Genomic DNA, 10,821 nt, shown 5'->3' on the forward strand with positions numbered 1-10,821 from the left:
GAATTTTGTAGGCCCAGCCTTTTCGTTGACAAGATTTGTTCTCATCTCTGATCCCTCTTCTGCACGTATCTCTCCTCTGTGTTTATTTTGGCCTCTGGCCGCTCAAAACCCACCATCCTAATGATCCGTAAGGCCCTCTTCATCCTGGGTCCGGCATTAGGAGGCCGAGTGCTCGCACACTTCAGGCGCCTTCTCCAAACCCTCTGTCCACAATAAAGCTGATTTGGGTCATTTGCCTGTTCCTCCGTCTGTTACAAGTTGGTTTGGAACTTTGGTAGGATAGGAAAAGAGATGTTATTGATTAGATCCCTCAAACTATTAAGGAAATTAATCTTTTATCTTTGAGTTCCAAATGTTTTTTCCTAGGTTCTCATTTGTTGTTTTGTGTTTTTCTTCTTTATGTGGAAATCAAGTCAAATTTATCAGTCTCAGATTTTATGGATATTGGGGTTTTTGTGTCATGCTGAAAAAGGCCTTTTTGTGCTCTGGATTATAAAGTATCTTTGCCTGGGGTTTTTTCAGGTACATACCTGCTTTCATTTTTCATGTTCAATCCCTGTGAGGTCCTACCTGGTATGGCTCGCTGCTGGGAGTCCGATGGTCCCTGAGGGAGTGGGACTTTGGGAGGGGCAAGGAAACACAGGCCCTGTGTCTGCGCTCAGGCTGGTGCTGTTTGGTGTGTGTCGTGATTAGTGAGACTCTGGTGTTGTGAGCACATCAGCAGCCACAGTGGGGAGGAGGAAGAGCTGAAATAGCGCCCCCTGGGGCCCACGGAGGTCAGGGGCTTTCTCAGTCCACTCTGTGAGTTGGGTGGCAGTGGGATTGGAGCCCAGACCTCCTAACCACAAGGGCTTCTTTTCTGGACTCAGAGCTAAAAGCCAGACTTGGTTCCAGTTGAACCAGAATGCTCAGCAGACAGCAGGCCCAGGTCCGAGGCTGATGGGCCTGGTCCCTGAGTGCTGGCTGCACATTCCCAAGGTCTGCTGCTAGGCCTGGGCCTGGCTGAGCTCAGATCCTCTCTGGATGCCAAGTCTAAAAGATGACTGGAGAACGCAGGCAGGGCTACAGCCATAGCCTGGGAGAGGAAAGCGGTGATTTGCCTCCTCTCTTCTGAGTAAAATCAACAACAGGCTGCAAATGTGGGATCAGTTAGAGACCAAAGTCTTCCTGCCTCCGGTACTTGTTACTCTCGAGTTCCTTTCACATGTTATAAAGGAACATGCCTTCGGGGGAGCTGTACTGCTCTCCTCTCGGCCCCACGTGACTCAGCGGCCTGAAGAACAGGTGATGGGCAGCTCCCTGTCCCTGCACCTGTCTACCAGCTGTCCCTCCCTTTCCCACCAGCCCATCCTTGAATAATAAAACATTCCCTAACTTTTTGTTTTTCAGAAGCATAATTAAAGACGGAGGAGTTCTCTGGTTCTCCTCTGATCCTTTTTATATGGATTAGGTTGAGTCTGGATGAATGTGAGGATGCCTAATTCTAGGCGTTTGTATGCTGCATATTTCAGTTTTATGTATTAAATCTTGTACTATCTCTTGTCCCAGTGATGTGCTTAATTCTATGTGATCTTTGGTTGAGGTTGCTTCCTGGGTTTCTTCCCTACCTGCTGGGTACCGTTGATTTTATAATCTATGAGCCAAAAGGCACCCCTGGACTTGTGGACTCTGTCCATCATGAAGTCACAACTTGCACAGGCAATTCTAATTCCTTTGTATAATTAATGACTCATATGCTATATTCTAGAGCCACTTGGAAGTATTTCTTGGGTACCTGCTGTTTTGGATTAGCCATGCTTAACTACTCCATTAATGCATGTAGTTAGGAATCGCTCCCGCTCTTTTAGTTCCACCAAATTGAAGGGCTACGAGGAAACTGTCAGATTCAACTGATCTCCAGTGAGGTGTGTGTAGCTTATATAGCACTCGAGCCCTGGGGAAACTGGGGAAGGCTATTCACTTCAGAGAGGGAACTTGTTGACTAGAAGGAAGATTTCAGTTGTGAAATTGCACTTCGGTGCGCCGAGCGAGAAGAACAATTGTCAGGGTGGGAGGAGATTTGAGGGCAGGGCTCCTTAAGGCCCTCACTCTCACCTGTTGCCCCAGGACCAATCAACTCAGCAGCCTGCAGGCTGAGCAGAGGCCTTCTGTGCTGGGCATTTTTAGTATTTCATCTGTGTGGGAAATCCACTTGCGTGACAAATCCCATCTCCTGCAGCAGCAGCAGGAGAGGCCTGAGAATTCCTGACCCTGACTCCTGGGGTCGCAGTTATTTGACTTAGAGTCAGTTGATCAAATGCATCCATCTAGAGCTGGAGCAAGGGATGCCAAGAAGCAGATGCCATTTAGAATCCTTTCTGGCAGAGGGGGAAGCACCCAGGGTCCAGGTCCTGTGCCCAGTGGCAGCAGGGACTGAGGTGAGTGTCCAGCCACCAGTGGTGAGCCTCCTGTGGCCCTGGTCTGCCACCCTCTGCCTTGCTGTCCTCATTTCCAGCCTGTTTCCTGATCCTGCATCTCCCAATTTCCTGTGGATTCTGTAAGCTGCCTGAATCCTTCCTAAAACTCCCATTTCTGCTGACCAGAGTTGGCCTCTGTTGTTTGCAACCACGAATCCTGGCAAATATCCCTTCAGCTCACCAAGACCTGAGCGAGTTTCCCTAGCAAGAAGTCACGTGCTGATAAACCATCTCCCTAGGGAAAAAAGTCCCTGATTCGTGACATTTGCCGATTTCCATGGTACATGCACTCCCACCACGGTCAGTTTAAAAATGCTAAACTTTGAACACCTGAGTAGCAAGATTCCCGAACATTTAGCAATTGGCTGTCAGGAGCCAGCACTGGCCAACTTCTGCGTGACATTGCTAAGTCTTAGAACCAAACAGCTGAGTGTCTGGACAAGAAGGATGCCATTGGAGTATGGCTTTGATAGCCAAGGTTACGGGTTTGCCAGGCTTGGACTCGGTGGTGAGGAGTGATTTGTTCCTGAATTGGGGCAGAGAGCTGAAGCAGGAACCGTCAGGCTAGGAAGAGGCCCTTTGCTCTATGGATAGGAAAACAGCCTGTCTTTGCTTTCACCCTAACCCTTTGCTGACACTAAACAGAATTCTGGGACTTAGGGCCAGCTGCTCCTTCCATCTGGGCCTCAGTTTCTCCAAACAAAAAACGGGGTGTCGCTTGCCATGCTAACGTCAGCAAGGGCTTTGTTTAAACAAGGTGTTTCGTGTTGAGAGTCGTGGGGGGTCAGCTCTGCAGGGACAGGTTAGAACTTCTGGGGCTGCAGCTGAGGGATGGAGTCTCAGGGGAGGCTCTGGCTTTGCATGTGCGACATCTGCGTGGTGCATGCCTGCCTGGTGTGTGTGTCCGTGTGCCGTGTATGATGTGGTGGAGCTGGGCCCTGGGGACATCCAGCCCAGGGTGGCTCGAGGCATATGTCTTGGATTACTGGTGCTCAGCGGGTGAGCAGACGACAGAATCCTTGTTTAGAGGTCACGAAGATGATTTGAATGTTTAGTAAGTAAAGGATGGACAAAACATGCTGCAAGAAATCCGCAAAATGTCACTGGCAGGGGTCGGCCTGCTCCCTCTGGCGTGTGTTGACAGCATTTTGTAAATAGTCTGATGAATCCATGTCCCCTTGGGATCTAGACATTCACAATTTGAGTTTTGGTTTGTTCCTGGAACTCAATGTGTTGTCCAGTTGCAGAGAGAAACAAAGGGGACCCTGTAGGATTTCCTGGCCCCATGTCAGAAAAGCCCTGGAAATAGCTCCTGGGCCTTTAGGAGCCACTGGTCTCCATACGCCGGCACAGGTTGTCCTACTGAGCGGCTCTGGATCACCTGGTGCTTCTGCACTGCTGGCTCCCAGCCACCCTACTGCGCAGACTGTCACTAGGGTTGAGGGTAAACCTCTGGAGGTCATGGGCAATGCCACCTGCCCCATTCACATCTCCTCTGCCCCACTTCCCCCAGCTCAGCTCTTGCAATCTGTCCTGAGCTTCAGCCGAGACTGAACCTGGAGAGTTCTTGAGGCTGCCTGCCTCGGGGAACATGCCCACGTGAACAGGGATCCCTGTGAGCTGGGAGGTGCAGGTCTTTGCTCCGAAGGGTTGCACGTGGGTTTCCTGTAGTTGCTTTGTGGGTCGGAGCAGCTGGACCTCGTCTCTGCCTTGAGAGACCAGGAGTGTCCCAGTCACTCTAACGTGTGTCCTCTGTCTTTGCCTTGGTCTCAGCAGATGTTTAAAGAGAGCGGTGAGGAGCCGGGTCATCAGGCCCTCGATGGCTGGTGCTGTCAAGCTTCCTAATGTTCTTTCATGCTCATGGAAGAGAAAACCTGCCCAGAGACACAGACAGCGAGGAGGGAGGTGTGCCCCAGGCAAAGGTCTCTAGGTTGGGGGCCTGGTAGGCTGGCAGATCGGAGTTCCTGTATACAACAGGAGCCTAATTCATACTTATTGACTGGAAGAAGGGCTGGTGAGGTAGCAGAGGGGCTTCCCGGATTCCAGAGAGCTCTGCCCTGTCACAGGCTGCCCTGCCCACAGAGGCCCAGTCTTCTAGAACATACCCTCGCCTAACGGCTGGTGTTTAATCACCTCCAACAGTCCATCAACCTCAAGAGTTTTCGACTCCAGTGCAACAGCCTTAACGTAAGATTTGATAATATTGCTCTTCTCTTCAGAAATCCTCACTGGCTCCCCGGTACCTTCGGCAGTGTTTTGTGGAGTATTTGTCCTGTGTTACATTATTAAAAATCGGCTTCCCTCTTGAGAATTTACAACAGCCTTCGGCATACTCAGGGCCCTGGGAAGACCTGCGGGGAAGGAACTGGTTTCCCAAGCCTGACCACGGAGCGCGAGCATCTGTCTTTTGTTTGCCTAACCTCAATCCACACACAGCGGAGCACGCACATGTTTTAGTAACATTAACCAATAGCATAAAAGCCAGATGAATTAGTCTTGCACCCGAGAGATTATGAAATCTGGCCCCAATCTGAGGTTCCTCCTGTCTCAGTGCCACATAGCTCTTCCTCTCTACACCCCAAGCACCCCCTTCCTAGGGCACCCCTTTCTTAGGGCACGCATCTATGACGGGCTGAATGATGTCACCCCAAAACCCAAACATTGAAGTCCTAACCCCCGGTACCTCAGAATGTGGCTGTATGTGGAGTATTTAAATACTTTGGAGAGGCAACTAAGTTAGAATGAGGCCGTTACAGTGGGCTCTAAATCTGATATGACTGGCATCCTTAGTACATTCCCATGTTGGGACACACAGAGGGACACCAGACATGCATGCACACGGAGGGAAGACAGCGTCAAGACACAGCGAGAAGGCGGCCCTCTGCAGGCCAGGGAGAGGCCTCAGGAGACGCTGGGCCTGCCCACACCGGGGTCTCAGACTTCCAGCCTCCAGCGGGGTGGGACGGTACACGTCCATCGTCTAAGGCCCGGGGCTGTGGTGCTGGTTATGGCAGCGCAAGCCGGCTGATTCACCGGGCCAGTCACTTCTCCCCAAAGGTGCCCAGGACTTAAGTGCTCCGTTCCACTGATTTGCACATGCTCCCTTCCCCCTGCGATGCAGTTCTCCTATCCTTCAGGGCTCTGCCACTGTCTTTCTTTCAGCCAAAACCAAACCAAACCAAACCAAAATAAAATAAAATAAAATAAAATAAAATAAAATAAAAAATAAAATAAAATAAAACAAAATTCTGCCTGTCTTTTAGGGTCTCCCCCAAATAAGCCCATCCTGATCCCTCAGCTGCCATGAGTTGCCCCCACTCTGCACTCAGCCCTCCGGTGGAAACTCCAGTTTAGTTTTCCCCTCACTCTGCCTTTTCTTATCGTGAGCTGGGCACACTTGTTCCTCCTACCACACTGTTGGATCCCCTGGGGGCAGAAACTTGTCCTGTGTCCCAGCATCTAGCATAGTGCCTGGCACACGGCAGATGCCCAATGGCTACTTTCTGGATGGAATTAATATGACGTCTCTGCACCTACCAGGTGGAGAGGAGATGTGAGTATCTGCTGTCTGCCTGCCTTTTCCCAGCTCTTGGAGTGCTGGGACCCAAACCGCAGTCTCTGCTTTGGTTCCGGGAGGGCTGCCTGGAGGAGGGAGCCCCTGAGGTGGGCCTTGAAGGATATGTAAGAGCTGAAGTCATGCCTCCGGGAGCCAGGGAGCAGAGAGCTACTGTATGCAAGTTTCCGAGTAATTTCACGAGTGACTCGAAGGCACAGGAACCCTGTGACCTGCGCTCAGAGGGGACTCAGTAACCTTGATGAAGATGAAGCCTGGCCATACGCCAGCACACGAGCTGTGGGCTCTGTTCCCCAGGGAGGTCCAGTGACCCCAGGGGAGCTGGACGGCACAGGTGACCGTGCGGCAGGCCTAAGCCAGGACCTTCCCCGGAGGCAGGGGCCGGGTCGGCACGTGCACCAGACCACCCGTGCCCATGTCACCGGCCTTCACGTGGGGTTTGTCAAGCCTGGCAGCATGGGGCATCCATCTCCCTGCTCCAGGGCCTGGGGAGAAGGGCCCCGTGGAAGGGGAGTTGACACCCTCTGCTCTGATCTGAACACAGGTTTCTAATTTCCCTGTAATTTGCCCTTTCTCCCTGCCTGGGCTGGCTTCCCTGTCATTTCATTTCCTGCAGTCTTCTCATCTTACAGCAGAGGTGAGGAGAGTTGACCTCCCCTTGCCCCAAAGCTGAATAAAACACAGAACAGATTTTTGTGAATAAAAATAGGCTCGGATACCAGCAGCCGGTCCCTTTGGCCTGGGCTCAGCCCAGCTGGCCGCGTTCTCTCCCACCCACCAGCCCACAGGTCAGGGCGGCACCGAGAGGGCACTGGGGCCTGGGCCTGAGCCCCGAGCCCCAGGGGAAGGTGTCAGGAAGGCAGGGAGCGGGCAGGACGGAGCGGGCGAGGCCGGTGTGGGTGGCATGTGGCAACCCGAGCCTCTCTCTCGGGGAGCGGCTGTGGGGACAGAAGGCTCCGCGCAGGTTGCCCTTGCCAGGAGACCAAGGAGGAAAGATTGAAATGTCAACACCTAGTGGGAAAGAAATTTCTGTCTGGAACATTTGGGAGAATTCCAAGAGGGATGCAACTGGAGCCCCTAGGAGCAGAGGGGAAGGGATTGCGGCTTCAGAGCCAGACAGACCGCACGTCTGTCTGCTCCCGGCTCCTCTGCGGTCGGCTGTGTGATCTCAGTGAAGGAACTTAATCTCGGGAACCTCAGTTTCCTCATCGGTAACACGGGAGGGTAATCCTGTGGATCTTGTAGGTGGGTCATGAGAATTAAAGCAGCTCGAGGAACGTTCTTGGCACAGAAACGGTGAACCCTGATCTATCTGTGTCCTTGTCACTGAGGTCGGGCTTAGAGGTCCCCCTCCCCACCGAATGCAGTCCCAGCTCGGGCCCACTGAGTGCCGGTTCTCCCTTCTCCGGGGAGGCCGATGCTCCCGTTTCTTTGTCTCCAGTTTGCTCCGTGGCCCCCCCAGGAGGAGAGCCTGTGAGAGCAGGGCTCCCACCCCACCGTCCTGGCACCGAGCGGGCACTGGATTACGAGTTATTAAGCAAATGGATGCAAAAATGACGGCTATTATTAGTACTGTGTCAGGGTAACTCTTTAACATATTAATTTGTTTTTATCTCCATAAATTAACATACTGATTTATGTGTTTTCCTCCGTTTTCCATCCCTTTTGAAGCAGTTGCCAGGCTGCGGGCTTCCTTGCCTCGGGGGAGATTTGCGGCTGAGAGCAGGAGTTGTCTGCAACAGGCGCTCCTTCCTGGATCCTGTTTCTAAAAAGTTAAAACCATTGAAAAGATTAGTGTCTGGAGGGCTTGCGGAGGGAGCGACCAGGAGGGAGGAAGAGAGGGAGGGAAGAGAGACAGAGAGAGATATAGATGGAGATAGAGGGGGAGGGAGAGGAGGCAGGGGGAGAGGGAAAAGGTATAGAGAGAGACAGAGACGGAGAGACAGGGAGAGGCAGAGATATTCTGGAGGAAACTTAAAAAAGAGGGGTTCCCCATTATCTGCCTCCCCCAAGTCCAGAAGGAAATTTCTGGAGACTGGATAAGGCAGGAGGTGGCTGTGGGGTCCGGGAGGAGCACTGGGTGCTCCCATGCCCCCTGACAAGTGTCCTAAGGAGGTTGTCGGCACCCACAGGGGCGGCTGTGAGGTTCCCTAAGGGGGCACGGATCTGGTGTCAGGGTTCCCCAGTGCCAGCCATGATACCTTTGTGGGCCAGCGTGAAGGGTGTCTGGGCAAAGCTGCCAGGCTGGTGACTGATGACCGCAGGGCCTCTCTGCGCACCTGAGGCTACTACATCCTTGGAGAGAGCACAGCCCTAGATGGCTGAACGTAAGTGTGGCTCAGAGTCCAAGCCCAACTGCACCCCCCTTCTGCATTATTTAGTCACCGAGTCCTTTGAAAGGCGTGATGGTGCACCCTGTGCCCATGCTTGGAGAAAGGGGTTGGTAGGTAGGAGCAGTGTCACCCACATACTCACTGTTACTCCTGGTCTCTGCTCAGTCCAGGGCTTCACACGTGGCAAAGGTCAGAGGCGACTGTGTATACAACCAAGGTCATACTACTTTATTTTCCTACAACGCAATAAAATCCAGGAGGACACCTAGTGTGCAGTAGAGGTATCATACCTGTCCCTTTCCACGGCTCCCTCTCCCTCCCTGTGTTATATCAGAGCCTCAGGACTTTGCAGCCCCCGAGGAGCATGGACAAGCCGTGCACGTTGGATGGGAGCAGGTGCCGCCTCGTGGCTTCTCGCCCAGGGCCACGCATTCATTAGAAGGAGGCCAGCTCCCCTGTCAGCTGCAGGTCTGCTCTGCCACGAGCTTCCCGGGCAAGCTCAGGCCCTGATAGGTCTTGTCCGTGTCTCCAGGGGCACCCCCAGCAGGTCCCGCTGCTCCTGGGCTCAGTGTGGGTCAGGGTCCTCCCTCCGGCCTTACGCTTTAACTCCAGACGGGCAGGCTCCTTCCCTCTGCTCCTCAAAGAACCAGCTTCCAGTTCCTTCCCTGCTCAGACAAAACTACATAATTCTCTTTGTGGACTTGGCTTTCAAGAGAATGTCATGTTTGTGTCACCTGACGCTGTCTCCTCTTGCTCTGGAACTCGGAAGAGATGTTAACAGAGTGTAGGCTCCAACGTCAAGGACCCAAATTTGTATCAGCTTCCTGTTGCTGCTGTAACAAATCCCCACACTTGGTGGCTTAAACAACACAGTTTAGTACCTTTTACCTGTAGGAGTTTGACACCAGGCTAAATGAAGGTGTTGGCAGGGCTGTGTTCTGTTCAGAGCCTCTGGGGGGACAATGCATTTTTTTTTTTTTTTTTGCATTTCTACCTCCCAGAGGCCACCTGCATCCCTTGGCTCATGACTCCTTCCTCCAATTTCAAAGCCAGCAGGGTAGCCTTCCTTTGACCGGCTCACAAGGACATTCTGTTGAGTAACAGACAGGTGATCCAGCAAATGCAATGGTACCTGGCGAGTGCAGAGTGAGTTCAGGGAGGGAGCAAGGAGGGAGCAGGGCACGAAGCCCCCCGCCCCCCGAGGGTGTTCCCCAAGCCAGTGCTTGGCTCAGCTCCTCCACCAGACTGGAAATCCTGAAGGCGGGGCCTGGGCCTAACTCATGTTCTTCCTTCTGAGCTAAGTTCACTGCTTTGCACCATGTAGACACCCAATAAATATCACTTACAATGAACTGATTCAATTCTTGCAAAGCCATTTTTCTCTCTGGGGCCACGGTTGCTGAGCTGTGATATGATGGAGATCAGGGACTGAGCCACCATCCTCAGGGCTGAGCCCTGGCCCAGACTTTCTTTATTGCGATGCATTTTCTCCATCAGAGGTGATACCCAGATTGAAGGGGAAGCTCCATGTCCAGTTGTGGGGCGTCACCAGGACCCCCCCACCCTCAGCCATCAGGGAACTGGGTTTGAGAAGTGCCCTTGGGTTCAAGCAGGACTTCAGGGTCCCTTGGGGGTTGACCAGTGATAGATGTCTCCTCCTTTCAATATCTCCATGAAATAACATGCTAGGAGCACAGGGATGAAATTGAGCAAGTGAAATACTTGGCAGAGTGTCAGGAAGGACTTTCGGGGCAGATCTATGAGCTGTGCCCGGGGGGGGGGGGGGGGCTGCTGCCTGAGCCTGAGGGCTGCGGGGGTAGCAGGTCCAGGAGGGAGCATCCTGGGGGCTCCGCCTGTGGGCCGTTGCTGTGAGATTCCGGCCTCTGGTCAAAAACCGCCCCTTCCAGCTTCTACCTGGTACGGCTTGGGGCTGTGACCATCTTCTGGCCTCTGGCCTCAGATGGTTCTCCTTCATTCCCACCTTTGTTTTTTTCACAAAGAATTTCAGTATGGGAGCCCTCCAAGGGTTCTAGGACCCACAGACTGCAGGGAAGGCTGATCACAGGGATATCTGAAGCCAGAAATCACCTCCTAATGGGGCAGGCTAAGGACAGAGCTGGGCTCTTAGGGGTGACAGTGTTTGCAGAGGGTATGAATGAAGAAATGACACAGAAGCTGACTGGTGAACCAAGGCACTCCCCCTGGGCCATTGCCTCCCTCTTAGACTAGAGAGGCTCAGCATCCTCAGCTCCTCCTGAGCTCTTGCAGGACCCAGGGACAGCAACACATTAGACTAGACTACCCTCCAGGCCGCCCTTCAAACCAGGCCTGGCAACCAGTCAGTGCATTGTGGAATCAATGCCGTGGGTGGAGGCCCACCCAGCATTAAAAAAAGATACAGAATCAAGTACAATTGAAAAATGTCAAAGTGTATCTCAAGAAGAAGGGCATTGCTTTA

This window comes from Miniopterus schreibersii, assembly GCF_964146895.1.
Source record: "Miniopterus schreibersii genome assembly, chromosome: 13".
Lineage (NCBI taxonomy): Eukaryota > Metazoa > Chordata > Mammalia > Chiroptera > Miniopteridae > Miniopterus > Miniopterus schreibersii.